The sequence below is a fragment of the Oryctolagus cuniculus genome, chromosome 21 (genome assembly GCF_051225735.1).
Source record: "Oryctolagus cuniculus isolate XC-2025 breed Fujian yellow rabbit chromosome 21, ASM5122573v1, whole genome shotgun sequence".
Taxonomy (NCBI): Eukaryota; Metazoa; Chordata; class Mammalia; order Lagomorpha; family Leporidae; genus Oryctolagus; species Oryctolagus cuniculus.
This window is the reverse complement of record NC_142887.1, coordinates 34344113-34367275: the sequence shown is the minus strand read 5'-3', so window position 1 is coordinate 34367275 and position 23163 is coordinate 34344113. Positions and strand designations below refer to the sequence as shown.

The 23163-nt window shown below is 51.8% G+C and overlaps 2 long non-coding RNA genes across 7 annotated transcripts in view; both read right to left on the bottom strand.

The window, feature by feature from the left end:
• Positions 1-23163, bottom strand: part of LOC149119918 (uncharacterized) — a 248561-nt gene that overhangs the window by 6131 nt on the left and 219267 nt on the right. Inside the window, exons 1-4 of one of the 6 annotated variants that reach the window (XR_016227177.1) lie at positions 14196-14334; positions 9243-9431; positions 8059-8184; positions 3543-4291 (exon numbers count right to left, since the gene is read on the bottom strand). This is a non-coding gene — a long non-coding RNA (uncharacterized LOC149119918). Of the gene's footprint in view, positions 1-3542; positions 4292-5023; positions 5043-6070; positions 6090-6147; positions 7102-8058; positions 8185-9242; positions 9432-14195; positions 14335-23163 lie in introns of those variants that run through there. The other 5 variants (XR_016227179.1, XR_016227180.1, XR_016227176.1 and 2 more) reach the window with 5 other exon arrangements.
• Positions 18179-23163, bottom strand: part of LOC149119920 (uncharacterized) — a 39485-nt gene continuing 34500 nt past the window's right edge. Inside the window, exon 3 of the long non-coding RNA XR_016227183.1 lies at positions 18179-18438. This is a non-coding gene — a long non-coding RNA (uncharacterized LOC149119920). The remainder of the gene's footprint in view (positions 18439-23163) is intronic.

The following is a 23163-nucleotide window of genomic DNA, read 5'->3' as shown; positions in this document are numbered from 1 at the left end:
GCCAGGATTCCACAACGCAATCCCAGTCTCTCACGTGGATGGCAGGAACCCAACCACTTGAGCCATCACCTGCTGTCTCCCGGGCTGCACATTAAACGGAAGCTGGATTGGAAATAAAGGAGCCAGGATTTGAACACCATGCTCCCACATACGGAAGGCAGACAGCATAACTGCTGCCCCAAATGCCATCCCCCCAACAAAAAGGATTTTACAAGTGCATTCATAAACCCAAAGTGAGGGGACCTTAGCAACATACAGGTGCAAAGAGAGAAATCCGCTACGTCCTAGGAGAGGCACTTCTTACAGTGGTGTCCAGCTCACCAGGGACATGGACAGCCGAAGAAATTCATCAGGGAGAGACGGAAGCCTGGCCCTGTGGCTGGATGTGAGCCCTGTGAGCCAGCCCCAGGTGTCCCCACAGGGTCCCTGAAAGCAGCCTCCTGCCCTCCTGGGGGACACCGCTGGCCCTGGGGACCAGTGGCAGGGACAGGTGCACCTGGCCCTGTGTATGTATTGTCCCAGTAGCTGCTTCCTGCTTGCCCCACTGTGGTGTCAGCAGGCCCCGTGCAGCCAGTGCTCCCTCACTTGAATAGATGTTCCCCTGCCCCTGACCCACAGCTGCCACCTCAGTGCCAGCGATATGCCAATCATTGCAGACATCTGGAATATTCTTTTCCTTTCTCTGTTGACCTTCTTTGTGCTGCTGCCATCTCTCAAACTATAAACCAAAATAAATCCATTTTTTATAAAAATGATTTATTTATTTGAAAGTCAGAATTACACAGGGAGAGAAGGAGAGGCAGAGAGAGCGAGGTCTTCCATCCACTGGTTCACTCCCCAGTTGGCTGAAACAGCCAGAGCTGCGCCAATCCAAAGCTAGGAGTGAGGAGCTTCTTCCAGGTCTCCCATGTGGGTGCAGGGGCCCAAGGACTTGGGCCATCTTCTACTGCTTTCCCAGGCCGTAGAAGAGAGCTGGATCAGAAGTGGAACAGTGGGCTGGCGCCGTGGCTCACTTGGTTAATCCTCTGCCTGCAGCGCTGGCATCCCATATGGGCACCGGGTTCTAGTCCCAGTCGTTCCTCTTCCAGTCCAGCTCTGTGCTGTGGCCCAGGAGGGCAGTGGGGGATGGCCCAAGTGCTTGGGCCCCTGCACCCACATGGGAGACAAAGAAGCACCTGGCTCCTGGCTTCAGATCAGCGCAGCGCTGGCCATGATGGCCATTTGGGGAGTGAAGCAACAGAAGAAGACCTCTGTCTACAACTCTACCTGTCAAATAAATTTTAAAAAAAGTGGAGCAGCCAGGACTCAAACTGATGCCCACATGGGATGCCGGCACTGCAGGCGTCGGCTTTACCCGATGCACCACAGTGCCGGCCCCAAACCCACTTTCAGATTTCTCCAGAGCACCTTTGTCCCCTGCAGTCACCACACGAGCAGGGATGCCACAAGACTGGCAGATTCCCAGCAAAAGCCTTGGAGGCCAGCGCTGAGAGGAAACATTCAAGCTGCTGGAAGAAACCATCCTTGAAACCTGAAGGAGATGGGGCTGGTGCTGTGGTGCAGTAGGATAGCCCTCCACCTGCGGCGCCGGCATCCCATACGGTTCATCTTCTGATCCAGCTCTCTGCTATGACCTGGGAAAGCAGTAGAAGATGGCCCAAGTGCTTGGGTTCCTGCAAACGCGTGGGAGACCTGGATAAAGCTCTTGGCTTCAGATCAGCGCAGCTCCAGCCATTGCAGCCATCTGGGGGAGTGAACCAGAAGATGAAGACCTCTCTCTCCATCTCTAACTCTACCTCTCAAATAAAATCTTAAACAAAACACTGAAGGAGAGGCACGGGACTTGTGATGTGGTGAGTTAAGCTGTCACTTGGGTGACCAGCTCAAGTCCTGCCTGCTTCACTTCTGATCCAGCCACAGGCTGAAGCCTCAAGGCAGGCGGCATATGACAGCTTCAGTGTTTGGGCCCCACCACCACCACCACTCACGGGGGAGACCCAGGCTGAATTCCTGGCTTCAGCCTGGCCCAGCCCTGGCTGTTGTGCACATCTGAGGAGTGAACTAGCAGATGGAAGGTACTTTCTCCCTCTCCCTCTCTTCTACCTTTCATGTACCTAAAAATAACCTGTACAGACGGACGGGGGCTGCTGCTGCCTTCTGATCGCTACAGCTCCAGATCATGTGACACGAGCACTGATGGACTGACAAAGCCTTTCGTCTTTTGTTCCCTTAAAGAAGCTGTGAGCAGCTAAAGGGGCATTCTGGCTGAAATCCATGGAGGACAGACTCACTAAAATATGTGACTTAAAATGCTGTTTTGTGAAAATTTTGAAATGTTCAGCTTTCCTCTGAAGTGCCTTAAGTAGATCCCATTCTCATATTAATGATTTTTAAATTATATGTTTCTAAAAATTTGAGAGGCAGAGCTACAGAGAGAGGGAGATGGAGAGACATCTGCTGCTTCACTCCCCAATTGGCCACAACAGCCAGAGCTGGGCCAATCTCAAGTCAGGAGCCAGGAGCTTCCTCCAGGTCTCCCACATGGCTGCAGGGGCCCGAGCACCTGGGCCATCTTCCACTGCCTTCCCAAACCATTAGCAGCGAGCTGGATCAGAAGTGGAACAGCTGGGACTCAAACCAGCACCCATATGGGATGCCAACCCTGTAGTTGGCAGCTAAAATAACTTTAAAAAATTACCAGAAAAACTGGTTAATAGAAACAATATAAAATGAATTCTGATACTAATAGCAAAGTATGTGGTGTGGGGTAAGTTTTTATTTTCTATGAGATTATAATTGGCTCAAAATATGTTGCTCTATCCAAGTCTTGTGATAATCATAAATGGAAACCTATACTAGATACAAAAAAGATAAGGCTAATCAAGTATATCACTACAAAAAAATCAAATCACAAAGACATCAAGGGGCTGGTGCTGTGGCGCAGTGGTTTAACGTCCTGGCCTGAAGAACCAGCATCCCATTTGGGCGCTAGTTCTAGTCCTGGCTGCTCCTCTTCTGATCCAGCTCTCTGCTATGGCCTGGGACAGAATAAGATGGCCGAAGTCCTTGGGCCCCTGCACCCATGCGGGAGACCCGGAAGAGGCTCCTGGCTCCAGATTGGTACAGCTCTGGCCATTGCGGCCAACTGGGGAGTGAACCAGTGGATTGAAGACCTCTCTCTACCATTCCTCTGTGTAACTCTTTCAAGTAAATCTTAAAAAAGATATCAATAAAGATGACAAAATAACTACAAACAGATTTAACTAAATGAAATACAGCAGTCAAAACTCTGGGTTGACACGCGAGGGCATTGCGGATGGCGTCGTGAAGAGATGCGCACCCTGCCCTATGCACAGCAGTTTTGTTCAGTGAGCAAGACGTGCAAACAACCCAGATGTCCATCAGTGGGCAAATGGAAACAGAAAATGTGGTTTAGACACAAAGTGCAATAATCAGCCTTTTAAGAAAGGGGGGGAGGAAATCCTGTCATTTGTGACATGAATGAACCCAGATGATCGATCATATTTAAGATTTATTTGAAAGGCAGAGTCACAGAGAAGCAGAAGCAGAGAGGTCTTTTATCCACTGGTTCACTCCCTAGATGGCTGTAACAGCTGGAGCTGCGCTGATCCAAGGGCAGGAGCTTCTTTCCGGGTCTCCCACATGGGTGCAGGGGCCCAAGCACTTGGGGCATCTTCCACTGCTTTCCCAGGCCACAGCAGAGAGCTGGCTCAGAAGTGGAGCAGCCAGAACTTGAACCAGCATCCACATGGAATGCCGGCACTACGACAGCTTTACCCGCTATGCCACAGCACCAGCCCCAATAGAGGATAGTATTTTAAGTAAGATAAACCAGAAAGCACACATAAATGGACCAAACTTGCTCTGCCTCTGTGGCTTCCTGGGTTCTACTATTTCTCCATGTCCTCACCTGTTGGGTAGGGCTTCACTAAGCCATCGACTTGGAGAGCCCAAGACACAGTGGAATTCGTACCATAGCATCAGCCAACTTCATCTACACCTGCTGCTGTAGCAAAAAGCCTTTAGAAGGATGATCCATGAACAGAAATCTGAGTTCTGGGGGCTGGGGAGCCCAATCTAGGCACCAGGAGATACTGCCTCTTTGAAGAGTCTGCTTCCAAGATGGCACCTCGCCGTGTGCCCCAGAGGAAACCAACACATCCCCACATGGCAGAAGGGCCCAGCTGGGACCCTGTGGTCCTTTTATAAGGTCATCAGTCCCGTTCATGAGGGTTCTTCATGATTTGATCCTCTCCTAAAGGCAGCCCCTCTTTGGAAAAAAAAAAAAAAACCTTGAAAATCAGAGTTACATGGAGAGGGAAGAAACAGAGGTCCTTCATCCACTGGTTCACTCCCCAAATGGCCACTATAGTCAGAGCTGGGCAAGACTGAAGCCAGGAGCTTCCTCCAGGCCTCCCACATGGGTGCAGGGGCCCACACGCTTGGGCCACCTTTCACTGCTTTCCCCAGGCACATTGGCAGGGAGCTGGATTAGAAGTGGAGCAACCAGGACTCAAACTGGCATCCATATATGATGTTGGCTCTATAGACAACAGCTGAAGCCTCCAACACAATGCCGGCCCCCAAGGCAGCCCCTCTTAAAATGCTTCACATTGGTGATCGACACACTAAGTTTGGGGGATACCCTTGTACCACGGCACCAGTGGAAGTGGTTCCTTTTGATAACATGGTCACAAACATACCCATGTTCACTAAGTGATCCATTCACTGTGGCTCCCTCAGCCGATTGCTTAACCTATTCCTGTTTTAACCTCCAGCCTCATCAGCCCGTTCAGGCTTCCGTACCTGCATTTCCTCTGCTTAGGCTCCTGTTCCATGTCCTGTGACTCCCGGCCTCAGTGTTCAGGCACCGTTCCCGGGCCACCCACACATATGATGCTACCCCCCCTTCACCCCAGTGACCTTCCACTGCATCCTGTCCCCGTGCCTCTTGTCTGAAGTTGTCCTGCTTCTTGATGTAACTTGCCGATCGCCCGAGTCACCCATCTCAGTACAAGTTCCTAGAAACATGAGAACCACGCGTGTCTTTTCCACCCCTGCCCCCAGCACTCAGCCCAGGGAAGGGCAGAGCCTCAAACACCTTCTGCATAAGTGAATGCACTATGCTGACAGCTTTCACACAAAAAAGAGGGGCCGGTGCTGTGGCGCAGTGGGTTAACACCCTGGCCTGAAGAACCAGCATCCCACATGGGCACCAGTTCTAGTCTTGGCTGCTCCTCTTCCAATCCAGCTCTCTGCTATGGCCTGGGAATGCAGAAGATGGCCGAAGTCCTTGGGCCCCTGCACCCACGTGAGAGACCTGGAGGAGACTCCTGGCTCCTGGATCAGCACAGCTCTGGCTATTGCTGCCATCTGGGGAGTAAGCCAGCAGATGGAAGACCTCTCTTTCTGTCTCTACCTCTCTTTCAAATACATGTCTTTTTTTTTAATTTTTTTTTATTTTTTTTTATTTCTTTTCTTTTTTTTTATCTTTTATTTAATGAATATAAATTTCCAAAGTACGACTCATGTGTTACAATGGCTTCCCCCCCCATACCGTCCCTCCCACCCACAACCCTCCCCTTTCCCACTCCCTCTCCCCTTCCATTCACATCAAGATTCATTTTCGATTATCTTAATATACAGAAGATCAGCTTAGTATACCTTAAGTAAGTATTTCAACAGTTTGCTCCCACACAAAAACATAAAGTGAAAAATAGATGATTTTTTTTAAATGATGATGAAATCAGATCAGACCTCAAATACATAAGTCTTAAAAGACCTCAGTTTTACAAGTGAGGAACTGAAGTTTATCAAGATTAACTCACCCATTTTTACATGCCCACCCACCCCCCAAAAAAAAACAAATATTGAAAACTGCAGAAAAAACAAAATGGAAAACCAGACAAAAGGGACACCTGTATCTAGAGATCCTTCACAAAAAGTCTCATTTGGGGCGGTGCTGTGGTACAGTGGGTTGAAGCCCTGGCCTGCAGCACTAGCATCCCATCTGGGCACTGGTTCAAGTCCCGGCTGCTCCATTTCCAATCCAGCTCTCTGCTAATGGCCTGGGAAAGCAAAGGATGGCCTAAGTCCCTGGGCCCCTGCACCTGCCTGGGAGACCCAGAAGAAGCTCCTGGCTTTGGATCAGCTCAGCTCTGGCTGTTGCAGTCATGTGGGGAGTGAACCAGTGGATGGAAGCCTTCTCTCTTGCTCTACCTCTCTGACCCTTTCAAATAAAATAAGTTTAAGGAAGGATTTTTTTAAGTGTCTCATTTGTCCTTATACCAGGCATCTAGAACAGTCTAGGACACAGCAGAGGAACATCTAAGTTCAAGTTGAAGCCTCAAATCCCTGAGACCCGAGTACAGTTGATGTTGTAAGATAGAGACGAGCATGAGATCATCCTTTATGTTGAAAGTTAAAATATTCTTCACAAGTCAGATCAGCTGGGCCCTGCCTCTCCCATCGTGCCAGAACACCTCCTGCAACAAGGAGCCGGAGTCTTGGCCAGCGACTAGAAGCTACCCAGACACGTGCAAGTAAGGACACTGAACCACGGCACTTCTGCTGGCTGGCTGTGCGTGCACTATTGCACGGTGGAGCTCTGCACGGCTTTCAGCCCTCAGTGCTACGCAGTTTGTGGGTCTCCCCTCCCCCATCTGATCCAATGCTGTCCAGCTTAGCTTAGCCATGGTTTGGCTTCTAAAGCAGCGTTAATCCAGGGTGGTCATCCACATATCCAGAGCATTCAACAAGGATAGGATACTTCAACATTCTTCAGCTCGAGCATTCCACACACAGTCTTATCTGTAGGAGGGGCAGTTTAGGAGGTTGTGGGAGATGACCACCCCGGGGTGGGGGCAGCAGCACAGGGCTGGCAGCAGGAACTCAGGTGGCAGCAGGAGCTCAAGACCACTCCCACCCAGCAGTCTCCAGGGCGCAGGCATCACGTGGAGCAGGCTGTTGCTGCCCACGCCCACGTTCTGCAGGTGGGCAGTGTGAAGTCTGTAGGACAGATGGGTAATATCGGTGCCCAGAAGTCCACATCTTAAGGTCTCCAGTGGTCTCTGCATGTCACTAAGGCAACACAAGTAGTTATTCCCAGGGAGCTGAGGCCAGAGCTCTTAGCTTGGTACAGCTCCATTGCCCCCCCACACCCTAAGACAACCATAGGAGACCATCTCCTCACTTCGAGAGGACTTCAGAGTCAGGTGCTCTCCCATACCTACCATGGATGCTACATACACATTACTGGGCCACTGCTACCCACGTGAGCCTCACTTCTGCCACGGAAGCTATGGAGGTCAAGCTTTGGAAAGATCTCTGCACGCTAGGGCTGATCTGTTCCTAGGTGACGAGTTTGGGAAGATGCTCCACCCCCTCTTTTGCACCCCTTTTCCCCCAACCGCTAGCTTCCTAGTTGAGCAGAAGGCCTACTGGAGTTTCCACAAGCTCACCATTTGTGAGAGGGGTGCCTAGCCTAGCCGTGAAGACAGCAGCACTGCACAAATGTGGTGCTAGTTTGATTCCCAGCTCCAGCTTCCAACTCCAGAGCCCTGCTCATGGGGGATTCAAGGGTTCCCTGCTGTCCTGGATTGAACAGTGTCACCACCCACCCCCAAGTGCATGTCCAACAGGAGTCTTTGAATGGAAATAGGGTCTTGGCAGATGTGATCAGGTCAAGGTGAGGTTAGACTAGAGGGTGGGCCCCTAGTCTGTTGACTGCAGTCCCTTAGAGACACAGACACACAGGGGAAGAAGCCATGTGCAGAGGCAGACTGCCCTGACGTGCCAAGGAGCACAAAGGATCACCAGCAAGCAGCAGGAGGTAGAACATCAAGCAACAACTCCTCCCCCGGAGCTTTTGGGGGGAGCACGGCCATGTCCACACCTTGACTTCCGACGTCCAGCCTTCACTCACAAGGGAATACATTACCATGTTTTCAGCCACCCAGCTTGGGATCCTACGAAGGGACCCCTGGGAGTCTACTACACAGGCCATTTCGTATTCAAACAACCCTCCCACGTGCTCACCTGGCAGCTGTGTGGCTGGCCCAAGAGACAGCAAAGCTTACGGAGGTAGTCCAGCTTATCCAGCCAGGAGAAGAAGGCCACAGGAGTTCCTGGAGATGCACCGTGGTGTGAGCAGGTCTGCTCCTGCTGGGGTGGGGGAGGGGGAAGGAGCCAGGTCGGGTCTGGCTGACCCTGCAGCCTGTGGCTGCCAACATCGGCTCCCCTTTCCCCAGGATCTTCACCACAGGGGGCAGGGCACTCCATGAGCGAGCAGCTTCCTGCCCTGGAGGCATGGAGACCCTCCCCGGGCATGGAGGAGACAGGACAGGAAGTGGCGACTTCCTGTCAGAGCAGGAGACCATGCCCCTCTGCCCTTGAAGATGAGAGCAAGGCAAGAGTCCCCCAGCTCTGGGACCCATGGAGGCTCCGCCCTTGGATTCTTTACTAGCCTGGCCTTGGCCACCACCGAGGCCGGCCCTGCCTTGGCTAGTGCGTGTGCATGTGCATGTGCATATGCGTGTGCAAGACACAAAAGGGATGAGAGATCTCCCAGCACATCTCCCTCCTAGGTAAAGCCCAGCACCCTCAGCTTTGGCCTTCTGTGAAGATGAGCAAAGATACAGGCTCCTTCAAGCAGCCGCAGCCCTGGGATGCAGCAGGCCTTTGGTCCCCGTCCCTCCACAGGCCACCAGCTGCCCCACCCCACCTGCCACCCCAGGCACTGGGGTTTGTCCACACAATGCTTCCCTGCAGGCCTCTCGTCCCTTCTCACACGCAGCCCTTTGTCAGAGGGCCGTCCCCACTCCTGCCCACCTCAGGCAGACCTGACCTACACCCAACAGGTGCACGTCCACGGAGGCTCCCACCCCGGGGTGACTCCCACTGACTGTGCCTCTGCCCCCACCTCCCCCTGCTCCAGCCTTACCTGGGTGAGCACACTGACTGTGCCTCTGCCCGCACCTCCCCCTGCTCCAGCCTTACCTGGGTGAGCACACTGACTGTGCCTCTGCCCGCACCTCCCCCTGCTCCAGCCTCACCTGGGTGAGCACACTGACTGTGCCTCTGCCCGCACCTCCCCCTGCTCCAGCCTCACCTGGGTGAGCACACTGACTGTGCCTCTGCCCGCACCTCCCCCTGCTCCAGCCTTACCTGGGTGAGCACACTGACTGTGCCTCTGCCCGCACCTCCCCCTGCTCCAGCCTTACCTGGGTGAGCAGCGGGACCACAACTCCTGAGCCATGGCTACTCGATGATGCCAGCTGGAGGCAAGGAGAGGGCCAGGCCTGTGCCATCACTGTCCATCTTCGAGCGGCCCTCATCGAGGGCAGGGTCAGGAAGAGGGAGCTCTCCAGGGACAGGACACAGCTGAGTCCTCAGCACTCACAGGCTCCGCACTGCAAGATACAAGACACCGAGAGGGGGACTGGTCTGTGCATCTCCACCAACCCGAGAACAAGACAGGGAACCCTCAAGCAATCCCACACCGCTCAGCCTCTTCCCATGTCACGCAAGGGCAGCCCAGGCCTCCCCGCTGACAGCAACATCCTCACCACCCACTCCTGCTCATGCCTGGAGCAGAGACCCACAGCTCCCTTTCCGCCCAAGAGAAGCCACAGGGGCTTCTTCCAGTCCTGGACACTTGGGGGCTGGCAGGAAGACAGGCATCTCAGCATATCCACTGTTCCTTAACAGGTCTAAGTGGAGAGAGCTTGTGTCCCCTCCCAAGCCCCCCCAGGGAATTTCCATCAGCACATGCACAGGTTCAGGAGCCAGAGAGAAGGTGGACTGAGGGCTTAACTTCTGTGTAGACCGCAGCTCAGAGCTCAGCTTGTAAGGGGACAGGGAAGCCACCAAGAATCAAACCAGGCAGGTGGCCCAGGCATGGCCCCAGGAAAGCGGACTGATGGGCAGGCCCAGCTTCCTTTCCCAGCCAGGAATCCAAGCCTCTAAGCACAATGGCCCTCAGCCCAGGAGTCTGCCAGGTGACAGACCAGGAGCCTAAGTGCATCGATTTGGGAGATTTCTCACAGCGAACAGCCAGGCACAAAGGCTACACTCTACAGCGCTATCTGCAACTGCTTAGGCACCGCCTTCCCACTGCCTGTCCTTAAATGCACGGAGCTAAGGAGCTAAGGTGCACACCCTCGTGGCTGGGGCCGCCTTGCGGTGCAGTGGGCTAAGCTGCCGCCAGCTCGTTCCCCACCTTGGAGTGCTCCAGACCCAGTGCCCTCAGGTCACGTTCCATGTGCACAGTTGAGTGAATCACTGGCCACAGGCAACTAAACTCCACTTCCAGCCTCGCCCTGCTCCCCGGGAGGTCAGGGAGTGGAACTCTAGTCCTGTAGCTGGTTGCTCTGGCAACAGCTTTCCCAGTGGCCACACCAGGCTAGACTGAGGTGTGGTTAAAGGGGCTTATTGCCAATAAAGGGTTCTATTCACCTTACTTGTGCCTGAATGACCTCAGCAATGGGGGGGGGGTGGATGGGTAATGAAAATTTAACAGGTGCTCCTATGCCCTCATCACTTAGGAAACCACAAGGGCTCCAGGGGTTCTGGCCAGGAGGCAGGGATGGAGACCAAAATATCTTCCTTCTATGTTGATGGATGTTTAGACAGGCAAATGGTAAATAGTCAGAGAAAAATACTGTGGCTGTTAGTCAACTTAAAGGACTGATATGAGGGTAAGAGGAATGGTGTGTCAATGAAGAGGTAAAATGGATAATCCCAGGGACTGGCATAGTGGGTTAAGCTGCTGCCTGCGACACTAGTGTCCCATATGGGTACCGGCTTGAGTCCTGGCTGCTCCACTTCCCATCCAGCTCCCTGCTCCTGTGCCCAGGAGAGCAACAGAGGCTCAAGTGCTAGGGCTCCTGCCACCTCCACAGGGACCTGGACAGAGTTCCAGGATTCGGGCTCCAACTCTGACCAGCCCTGGCTGTTGCAGCCATTTGGGGAATGAACCAGCAGATGGAAGACTTGTCTTCCCAACTCTGCATTTCAAATAGATAAAAAATCTCTTAAATAAATGGATAATCCTGTTTCAGGACAGGAAAAAGCAGGAAATTGACAAACCTAGGGGGGAAAACATGGACTTAACAGTGTGCATCATGTGGAGACCAGGTAGTAACAGAAGTTAGTATAAGACCAACAACTTGTGCCAAGAAGCCACTACCACTTGGAGTGGGAATGGGGGTGGCAGATGGACTACTTTCATTACCATCCTATCCCACGGTACTACTCATGGCTTTTAAAATAAAAAAGGAAAACACAGCCCCCTACTGCCCATCTGCTTCTGCCACAGCACAGGCTGTTGAGAGGTAGTGAGATAGACCCCGGGACAGGATCTCATCTTGCTGGACCACCAACCAAACACAAAGCAAGGAGCAAGGGTGCACCAGTCACCGCTGACTGGAGATAACAGGGGCCAAGGGTGAGTGAGCGGGACGGGAGGGGGGGTCAGCTCTGAGCTGGGAGCCCAGGATCGGGATGCGAGCTTCCACCCTCATGGGATCAGCAGCCAAGAAGTGGAACTAACAGCACAGCCCACTACTTAAAGAAAATGACCCGGGGCCGACATCGTGGCACTGAAGGTTAAGCTGCCACCTGTGATGCCTGCATGCCATATAGGCAGGCGCCCATTGGAGACCCAGCTGCTCCACTTCTGAACCAGCTCCCTGCTAAAGTGCCCAGGACAGCTGAAGATGGCCCAAAAGCCTGGGCCCCTGCCACCCACGTGGGAGACCCAGAAGCAGCTCCAGGCTCCTGGATCTGACTTGGCACAGCCCAGCCTTCACGGACATTTGGGGAGTGACCCAGCAGATGGAAGACCTCTCCCTAACTCAGCCTTTCAAATACATCTGTAAAAATAAGTGGCCCAATCCTGTTTCGATGCTGGTTAAAACCAACCTGATGTCCTTGTATGTGGACATGAGTTGGCTCGAGACCATCTAGCGGTGAATGCGCCATAGTAGCCGGACCCAGCTGAGGCTGAAGGACCCCATGCCCGAGCAGCAGCCTCATCTAACTCACCTAACACAGGAAGCCTGAACCCCTCACTGTTCATTCTCCACCCTCAACTGAACGAGAAACTCGTGTTACCTCAATAACTCCGTGGGCATATGCAACCACCACCCTTTGAATAGACGTCATCCATCCCAGAACTTCATGAGTAGGTAGAAGTTCCCTGAAAACAAGCCCTGTAAGCGGTAGCTCTTGGCTGCTCCAGTTTTTGGTCACAAGACACCCTTGCTCCTGGCTTAGTTGACCGAGATGGTTCTGAGCATCTTCATTAGCATTAACAGTGTACAAGGGGCTGGCACTGTGGTGTAGCAGGTAAAGCTGCCGCCTGCCGTGCTGCCATCCCACATGGGCACCAGACCACGTGAAACCCGGCTGCTCCACTTCTGATCCCACCCTGTGCTATGGCCTGGGAAAGCAGAAGATGGCCCAAGTCCTTGGGCCCCTGCACCTGCATGGGAGACCTAGACGAAGCTCCTGGCTTTGGATCGGCGCAGCTCCGGCCACTGCAGCCACTTGGGGAGTGAACCAGCAGATGGAAGCCCTCTCTCTGCCTCTCCTTTCTGTGTAACTCTTTCATGTAAATAAAAAAATCTTTAAAAAAAAAAAAAAGGAGGGGGCGAGGAGCCACAGGCTAGGAAGAGACCTTTTCAGTGGCTGTAGTTGACGTACTAACACAATTAAGAATTATGTTAACCATGAGAGAGATACCCCAGAAGTGGGATTTTCCCCTAACGAGCAAAGTGTATCAATGGACAATTCAGAGAGGGAGTCACTGTGTCCTCACTTGATCTGGAACTTAGTTCTGGAATCCAGGCACTCAAGCAGAGCATGGGGAAGACGGTAAACATGGCCGAGTTCAGCCAAGCAAGTGTAGTCTTAGGAACAGCAGCAAGGGGACTTTCGGGCCACGTGAAACCCATCCATGTTAGCTAAGGTGCTTACTGATGTCAGCTCCTGCCCTCCCAGAAGCTGGGAGGTGGGGGCCCTTCCTCCAGGTGTTGGCTGTAGCCGTGAACCTGCTTGGCCATCTTGAGCCTTCTCAGCAGGCAGATGAAGGCTGCAGCCTACAGTTGTTAGGAACCCTTCGCATTTGTTCGAGTCGGCTGGAGGCCTGGTTGAAGAGGGCTCAGGGAAGCCCGGTTGGGAGTTTGGTCAAGGAATCTGCCAGCACATACCAGCAACAGCCTATTAGTCAGTAGTGGTAGAGGGGTGGGTATTTGGTGCAGCCTCCATAGACCCCCCAAATCCCATATGGGAGCACCTGGGCTTCAGTCCCAGCTCCGCTCCCAATTCCAGCGTCCTGCGGACCTGCACCTGGGAAGCAGCAGGCGATGGCTCAAGTCCCTGGGTCCCTGCCACCCACGTCAGAGACCCAGGTGGAGTCAGGGGCTCCTGGCCCAGCTTCAGCTGTTGCAGGCATTTGGGGAGTCAACCAGGGATAGGAGCTCACTGTGTCTGTCTGCCTTTCAAATAACATGGAAATAAGTGGTGAGGAGAACCAAGTATACTCCTGTGCTCCATCACAGCCTTATGGTGTATGAGCAGTACCTGCAGGAGGAACAGAGCTTCAACCTGGAGACAGCATAGACACACAGTGGACAGAAGAAGCAAAGGGCGAAAAACACACGCAGAATCTTCAGGAATTGGGTTTTAACATCTCCAGCTTTAGACTATCAAGCTAGTTACAGTTTAGGCCATGCTTTGGAGTACCAGTCAGAATACATTTATCTCAGCAGCGTTTAAAAACAACCTAAAGCAGGGCCAGCTCTGTGGCACAAGGTAAAGCTGCCGCCTGCAGTACTGGCATCCCACAAAGGTGGCGGTTTGAGTCCCAGCTGCTCCACTTCCAGTCCAGCTCCCTGCTAATGCACCTGGGAAAGCAGTAGAAGATGGCCCAAGTGCTTGGGCCTCTGCACCCATGTGGGAGACCTGGAAGAAGTTCCTGGCTCTGGCCTGGCCCAGCCCCAGCCCCAGCCCCAGTCATTGGGGCCATTTGGGGAGTGAACCAGCATGATGGAAGAGCTCTCTGCCTCTCTGTAATGCTGCCTTTCAAATAAGTCTTAAAGCAGGCAAACCAAGCAAGAACAAAGGACTGAGATGAAGTAGACCTGGATTCAAAGGTGAGAAGCAGAACCTACCTACAGCCCTGCAGCATGACACCTCGAGCCCTGAGCCATGCCGGCACCAAGCAGAGAATGGTGGGAAAGCTGCTGCACCTATTGTCACCACCACCTCCCTGTGCTTATGAAGGAGCCGCCGAGGCCTCTCATTGGTCACGCTGAGTAGGTGCCCGCCCCCAGGCCAATCGGCTGTGAGCTGGTGTGGGGCTGACGTAATGCCCCCAGTAGCTCCCTGCACTACCTTTTTGTTTGTTTTTTTTTTTTTTAAATTGTCTCCCACGTTGCACATCAGGGCTCAATCCACAGTGTCATCTCCAGTTTGTCGATGTCGCCTTGGCCAACAAAGCAGTCAGTCTGTTTTCCCACCAGACTCGGTTCCCAGAATCCCTCCAATGACTGCACCTTTTTACAATTCTGTCTTGTGTGCTTGCTTTTTGTGGTTTTTCTGGAAGGTTTTCCCCAGAAATCCACCCAACCACACACACACACACAGACCCTTTTCTTCCTTAACTCACATTTCAGAGAGAGGCACTTGTTTCCCTCATCCCCTGCTCTGGCTGCTGTCAATGCCCTCTGGCCATAGAACACCAACCCCTCCAAGTCTCTTCTCTGAATTTTTTTAAGGTTTATTAAAACAGATTTAGAGAAGCCAAGAGCCAGGATTCCATCCAGGTCTCCCACATGGGTAACAGCGCCCAACTACTTGAGCCATCTACCCTTGGCTTTCCCAGGTGCGTTAGCAGGGAGCTGGGTTGGCAGTGGAGCAGCTGGGACTCCAGCCGGCACTCCGACATAGGGGGCTGGTGTTGCAAGCGGTGGCTTAACCCACTGCACCACAACACAGACCGTTCCTCTAAAAACCTTCAAGTCAGTCTTACTTTGTCCCTCCCTATAGTCATTTAGACAGCCCAAAGACATGACTAGATACACACGATACAACTAAACACCTGACTTTCATTGTTAAATGCAATCAGGTGGGTCCAGCACTGTGGTGTAGTGGGTAAAGCTGCTGCCTGCAGTGCCGGCATCCCATATGGGCACCGGTTCGAGTCCCAGCTGCTCCACTTCTGATCCAGCTCTCTGCTATGGCCTGGGAAAGTAGTGGAAAATGGCCCAACGTTTCACTACAGGTGAAATCACTTTAGATGTTTTCTTAGATAACTGAAGATTTCATTCCAAAGCCACCTATATTTTAAAAAAAATTCTAACCATCTTTGAAGGAAATTTCTCAACTCTTTCCTTTAGAAGTAGATAAAATATGACTTTATTTGGATTTTATAAAATAAGCTCTGAGTGGGGCCTCGCAGCCTCTTAGTTGATGTTCTGTTTGTCACTCCGGGTTTTGGCTCGCTCGCTGGCTCTTTCCTGTGTCTCTGTTACCTCTGTCTATCTGTCCTTACTGCCTTGCTCCCAGCTATCTGCCAGCTAATTAAGGTTGTCAGCCAACTGCTAAGTAAATGCACTGTTTGCGCAGTGCTTATACAAAATTGACCTGTTTGGTGTTAGTGTTTATCCTAACACTAACACATGATGGATGGTGCATTTCTCTGGATACACTGACCCCTCTGCCGGTTTGCAGAGAAGGGTCAGCTTATTTTAATTTGGATTGCACACTAGGTTATTTTAAACTTTGGGAATGTTAAGCTTTGAGTTGAGGTAATTTTTAAAAGTTACTGTATTCAAAGAGAACTAATTCTACCTAAAGCCTTTGTAAATCATTAAAAACCAAGTTAGTCAAATCTAAAGAGAGAGAGATAGAGAGAGAGAGAGGGAGGAAGGGAGGGAGGGAGGGAAGAAGGAAATGGGCCAAGTCCTCAGGCCCCTGCACCCACATGGGAGACCCAGAAGACGCTCCAGGCTCCTGGCTTCAGATCAGCTCAGCTGTGGCCATTGCAGCAAATTGGGGAGTGAACCAGTGAATGGAAGTCAGTCTCTCTCTCTCTCTCTCTCTCTCTCTCTGCCTCTCTGGAGACCTCTGCCTTTCAAGTAAATAAATAAATCTAAAAAAATGGCCACAATGCAAAAGATGTGTTGAATTTTTAAAGCTATTGTCTGTAATTATATCTAATATAGTCTCAATCATTTATAAAAATGCACCACCTTTAACCAAAGTAACCAAAAGATAGAAAAATCTAGAACCTTTGATCTGTTTTTCTCCAGATCGGTTTTTCCCAGGGTCCAGACACAGTCAACACACAACAAAAGCCCCAGTGTCTACGGGGGAAGAGGGAGGTAGGGTGTCGGGGCCATGGCAGGCAGGGCAGCAGCAGGTGCACACAATCCCAGGAACAAGTGTGCAGACAGGGGGCACCAGGAGGGGCTTCCAGGTGGGCCTCATCTCCATCTTCCTAACCTGGGCCCGGGAGCCAGGAACCCCCTGCCTGCCCCCTCCAGGTAACAGCGGGAACTCTCAGTACCCCCATGCCCTTCTTCAGCCTGTTCAGGCCCTGTGGGCACCTGGAGGGGTCTTTGCTAGTGGGTGGACCCTGGCAATCTGGGAACCCCTCTCCTGACACCTGTTCCCCCCTTTACAGTTCAGAAAGTTCTCTGCATTAACCTGCTTCAAACTTGCCTATCAATCAAAAGGGTGTGTGTGTGTGTAGTCTTGCTAGACAGATGTAGAGGTGTGGTGGATGGGCTAGATCGAGGTAGGAAAATGTGCTGTTGGCACACCAGAGAAAGCCAATCATTGCTCCCTCTCGGGGTCTTGCCCAAGAGGTGAGGGTTGAAAGAATGGTGGAACCCTGTGTCAGTGGCTGCCAAGGACCACCAAGTCCTTCCTCCAAGTAAGCAGTTGGGCGGAAGTTGGAAGGCCACCAAGGGAATCGGTGTTTGATCAGTTGTCATCAGCTTAAGTAGGCAGAAACAAGGTGAGGAGTGGGGGGGGGTGGATTGTGCACAGGAAACAGGGCTTGGGGAAGGGTCTGAGCCAATCTTGAAAGACGATGTCATGAAAAGGAATCTGAGAGGCCAGAAGCCAGCACCGTGCTATAATGGGCTAAGCCTCTCCCTGCAGTGCCAGCATCCCATATGGGCGCCGGTTCAAGTCCCAGCTGCTCGTCTTCCAATGCAGCTCTCTGCTATGGCCTGGGAAAGCAGTAGAAGATGGCCCAAGTACTTGGGCCCCTGGAAGAAGCTCCTGGCTCCTGGCTTCAGACTGGTGCAACTCCGGCCATTGCAGCCATTTGGGGAGTGAACCAGCAGATGGAAGACCTCTCTCTCTGTCTCTGTATCTCTGTCTCTATCTCTATTTCTCTCTATGCCTTTCAAATAAATAAATACATGGTTAATAAAACTCCTTTTCCATGATTTCCAATGAGGAGCATGGCCTTGGAAATCCATGGTGGGAGTGAGAGGCAGGAAGACCCCTGCAGGCAGTGGTGATGGCCAGGACGTGAAGGACTCTTGGCTCCAAAGCAGCCATGGGCAGAAGACTAATGCGGCTTCTCTGAGAGGGAAGCAGACAGAGGAAACCCTCAGCAGTGCGGGCTCTCGCGCTCACCGGAAACAGCAGAGGGGCTTTTTCTGGCATCGTAGTGGAAAAAGAACGTTGCCCTCCACGCACCTGCTGTGCAGGTGTCGCCTGCCCTCCCAGGAGGTAAAGTCCCTGGCTCAGGGCTTGAGGAGAAACTCCAAGGAAGAGGTCCAAGTTCAAAGCCAGAGACTGAATCCGAGACACAGGGCCGACCCTGGAAAATGCAGGTGTGCTCCCCAAAGCTGAGGGGACACGTGTGTTCTTTTTTTTTTAACTTTTATTTAATGAATATAAATTTCCAAAGTACAACTTATGGATTACAATGGCTTCCCCCCCATAACGTCCCTCCCACCCGCAACCCTCCTCTCTCCCACACCCTCTCCCCTTCCATTCACATCAAGATTCATTTTCAATTCTCTTTATATACAGAAGATCAGTTTAGCATACATTAAGTAAATATTTCAACAGTTTGCTCCCACACAGAAACATAAAGTGAAAAATAGATGATTTTTTAAATGATGATGAAATCGTGTGTTCTGAACTCGCGCTTGGATGGGTGGGCGTGGGGTGCAGGGGCCGAGTCCCCACCTCGGGTCACCCACATCCCCTCAGAGTGCACGGGTTCGAGTTTCCCCTCTGCCTCCAACCCAGCTTTCTGCATACGCACGTCTAGGAAGGGAGCAGGCGATGGCTCGAGTGCTTCCGTCCCTGCTGCCCCTGTGGAAGACCTGGATGGAGCTCCTGGTTCCTGACTTCAGCCTGGTCCAGCCTCAGCACTGTGGGCATCTGAGGGGGGAACCATGGTGGGGAGAGCTCCCTCTGCCTCTATTCTCCCTCCCTCTCCCTCTTCCCTTCTACTCTCTCTCTCTCCCCCTTTCCCTCTATTCTCTCTCCTTCAAATAAATTCCTTAAATAAATCAATTTATTAAAAGACACCAGTCCTATATTATGGGCCATCACAATCAACTATGACCTGGTCTTACTTATATGCACAAAGACTATTTCCAAATGATGCCACCTTCACAAGTGCTGGGAGTTAGGAGACAGGTAATAGTGTCTCCTTAATAGCCTTTCAATCCCTGATCTTGGGGTTATTTTCTGTCTACTTAGATCTTCTTTGTTTCTGAATTGTTATCCATGTGCAACTCTTCATCTCTGTGGTTAAGCTTATTCTTAAGAATTTTATTCGAGGCTGGCACTATGCCATAGTGGGTAAAGCCACTGCCTGCAGTGCCAGCATCCCATATGGGCGCCGGTTCAAGTCCCGGCTGCCACTTCCAATCCAGCTCTCTGCTGTGGCCTGGGAGAGCAGTGGGAGATGGCCCATGTCCTGGGGCCCTTGCACCCATGTGGGAGACCTGGAGGAAGCTCCTGGCTCCTGGTTACAGATCAGCGCATCTCTGGCCATTGGGGCCATCTGGGAAGTGAACCAGTGGGTGGAAGACCCCCCCCCTCTCTCTCTCTGTCTCTCTGTCTCTGTCTCTCCTTCTCTTTCTCTAACTCTGACTTTAAAATAAATAATTAAATCTTAAAAAATTTTATTTTCGATGACACTATTTTGAGTGAGATTCTCTTAATTTACTTTTTGGACAGTTCATTGTTGTGTGTAGAAATATGATAGCTTTTTTCAGATTTATTTGTTTATTTGAAGGGCAGAGTTACAAAAAGAGAAAAAGAGACAGAGACAGAGACGTCTTCCATCCGCTGGTTCACTCCCCAAATGGCCACAATGGCTGGAGCTGGGCAGATCTGAAGCCAGGAACTTCCTCCAGGTCACCCAAGTGGGTGTGGGGATCAAACGCTTGGGCCATCTTCGACTGCTGGGTCTTGAACCGGTGCCCATATAGGATGCCAGCACTGCAGGCCAGGGCTTTAACCCACTGCACCACAGCGCTGGCCCTGAGCCTATCTAGTACTTTTGTTGAGGCTTCAGTTTTTGTGGAGCAGGTGTTGTGGTGCAGTGGATAAAGGGGGTTAAGAGCACTGGTTGGAATCCCAGCTGCTCCACTTCCAATCCAGCTTCCTGCTAATAAGGGTCTTGGGAAAGCAGTGGAAGATGGTCCAAGTGCTTGGGCCCCTGCACCCATGTGGGAGACCTAGATGGAGTTCCTGGCCCCTGGCTTTGGCCTGGCCTAGATCTGGCTGTTGTAGACATTTGGGGAGTGAACCAGCAGATGGAAGATTCTCTCTCACTCTCCCTCCCTCTTTCTCTTTTTCAAATAGGCAAGTAGATCATTCATTTTAAAAATTTATGCATATATGATCACACCTAATGCAAACATAATTTCACATCTTCCTTTCCAGCTGGGGTCCTTTAGTTTCTTTTTCTTCTCTAATTGTTCTGGCTGGGCAATGGTGACTAACATGTCAATGAACCTGGGACTGCAAATACCTCATCTAGGGGTGATTTTACTTCCTTTGCACATGCAATTTATTGATTTTAAAGGCAGAGTTAGAGAGAGAGACAGAGAGAGAGGTCTTCCATCCACTGGTTCACTCCCCAAATGGCCACAACGGCTGGAACTAGGCCAATCTGAAGCCAGGAGCCAGGAGCTTCTTCTGGGTCTCCCATGTGGGTGTGCACAGGAGCCCAAAGACTTGGGTCATCCTCTGCTGCCTTCCCAGGCACACTAGCAGAGAGCTGGAGAAGAAGTGGAACAACTGGGACTTAAAGCGTGCCCATATGGGATGCTGGTATCGCAGGCAGCAGCTTTACCCACTACACACAATGCCAGCCCCAGGAGTTTTCAACACTTAAGCTAGTCCACATTGACCCCCAGGATTCACCTATTACCATTTGTGATTTCCCACCCACGTTCTACCTCCAGCAGGGGCCTCTGCCCGGGTAAAGCTGTGATTCTTTGATCTGCCAGTCACATCCGTTTTCGGAGGAATGTTTTGTCTGTGACCTCATCTCTCATGTATCCAAGGAAAGTTAATTTTCAGTTTGTTAAGCTTTTCTCTTGTTTTGAAGCTGTGAGTGCCAAGCCCCATGTTTCCTACATTGGCCCACATCCTGGAAATCTATTTGTCCTTTTTGTTTTAAATAATGGAAATTTAGGTTTGCTTGTTTCACCAGCAGGTGGTCTCTTATCATCCCTTTTCCTGAACAAAAGGGAAGTGATGTACCAGGAAGAGTTCAATTTTTGAAAAATAGGAATAAGTGGCATCCTAGAATTAAAGCCTGGGCACCAGGCAGCCTTGAGTGTTCTTTCCCTGTTCTTCCTCGTGTGTGAGCTTTGACATCAGGTCTGTCCTGTCTGGCTGAGAGAAGTCTAAACATGTGGAGCATGGACTCTCATTAGTGGAAGTGTTACTGAAACCTAAGTCCTCATCAACAGTGACAGATTAACGAGGACAAAGCTGGAGGATGAAAGAAAGAGCAAGTTTAATTATCTACCAGTGGATGAGGAGGGTAGCAGTATCCTCCATGGGGTGATCTGGAGGTCTTAAGAAGTGCAAAAGAGCAGGTTGGGCTGCAAGTCAGGAGTTGAAGGTAGGGGCTGAGGAACAGGTAGATGACAAAACTGTTTGATAACAGGGTGTGTTATCAACCTCAGATATCAATGTGGGGGCCAGTGCTGTGGCGTAGCGGGTAAAGCATCCACCTGCAGTGCCACCATCCCATATGGCCACCAATTCAAGTCCCGGCTGCTACACTTCTGATCCAGCTCTCTGCTCTGGCCTGGGAAAGCAGTGGAAGATGGCCCAAGTCCTTGAGACCCTGCACCAACATGGGAGACCCAGAGGAAGCTCCTGGCTCCTGGCTTCAGATCGGCATAGTACAGGCCATTGTGGCCAAATGGGGAGTGAACAAACAGATGGGAGACTTTTCTCTCTCTCTGCCTAACTATTTCAAGTAAATGAATCTTTTTTAAAAAAAGATAAATTTAGAGCCGGCGCCGTGGCTCAATAGGCTAATCCTCCACCTTGCGGCGCCGGCACACCGGGTTCTAGTCCCGGTTGGGGCGCCGGATTCTGTCCCGGTTGCCCCTCTTCCAGGCCAGCTCTCTGCTATGGCCAGGGAGTGCAGTGGAGGATGGCCCAGGTGCTTGGGCCCTGCACCCCATGGGAGACCAGGAAAAGCACCTGGCTCCTGGCTCCTGCCAGGATCAGTGCGGTGCGCCGGCTGCAGCGGCGGCCATTGGAGGGTGAACCAGCGGCAAAAGGAAGACCTTTCTCTCTCTGTCTCTCTCACTGTCCACTCTGCCTGTCAAAAAAAAAAAAAAAAAAAAAAAAAGATAAATTTGGGGACAGGTGTTTGGCATAGCAGTTAGGATGTCTCTTGGAATCACTGCCTCACGTATCAGAGCACTTGGTTTTGAGTCTCAGCTCTGCTTCTAATTCCAGCATTCTTGCTAATGCACACCTGAGAGTCAGCAGGTTAAATGGCTCAAGTAGTTGGGTGCCTACCACCCATATGGGAGGCCTGCATTGAGTTCCTGGCTGCCAGCTTTGCTTGGTCCAGCCCTGGCCTTTGTGGGCATCTAGAGAGGGAACCAGTGGATGGAAGAGTTCTGTCTATGTGCGGGTAATTAGGCACACGAGGCAATTCAAAGATGGTGCCCAAAGGAAGTAAAGTGGGTGGAACCCAAAGCTAATTGGCCACACAACATCAGGGGAAGTGATGACAACTGATGATGAGTGTATAGACATATGGCTAGTCCTATAAAAAAACTGCCCCATAAACTGACCTTTTAAGTGATTGGTTGGTCCTTATGCCCTGCCCCAATGACTCTGCAGTTTTGTGCTTTAAAAGCCTTTGTTATGCGTGCAATAAACGAGTTCTTGCTTGACTTGACGCCCCTCTTCATCTGATTGTCTCCGGGATCAGAAGGCTGTGGAACGGGCAAGCAGCGCACTTACCTTTCCTCGGACCCAGTCCATCCTTGTTCGGGTGAACTAAGACCCTGCATCTGGCACCCAACGTGGGGCTCGAACCGTAACTTTTCGGCTGAGGCTAAGCAGTCTCTCAGGGTAAGTGAAACCCTCAGTATGGGTAATGCAGTTTCATCCAAAGAGGACAAGACCTTAAAGGCCTTACAGGACTTGGGAGAGCCCAAAGACTCAGAGGAAGATGGCAGGGAAAGAGAATGGGCTAAGAGTAATCAGGAAGCAAAAACGAAAGTAAAAGTCACTCCACCTAACCCATCTGCCCCAGAAGGACCGGAAACCCCCCCCATACCTCCCGGGGGCAGAGGTGGCCTCCCCCTATGTAGAGCCACGGAGGGAGCTACGTGATCTGGACCCTTGCGATTGCTCAGGAGGAGGGAGGAGAAATGAGAGGACCTATGTGGGAGCAGCCACTGGCATGGCAGCGGCTATGCCACTTTCTCTGCTGGTGCTGCTGACCCTGGGGCCAGGCGGCTGGGGCCAGGCAGAGTCCCCACACGACACTGTGCGGGAGGATCACCACGCATGGAGCCCAGTGGGGACCACAGGAGCTGGAGTGGCAGTGGTAGGGGTGGCCCCGGGCCAGCAGTGGCCTCGGCATGGGGCCAACAGCTGCCA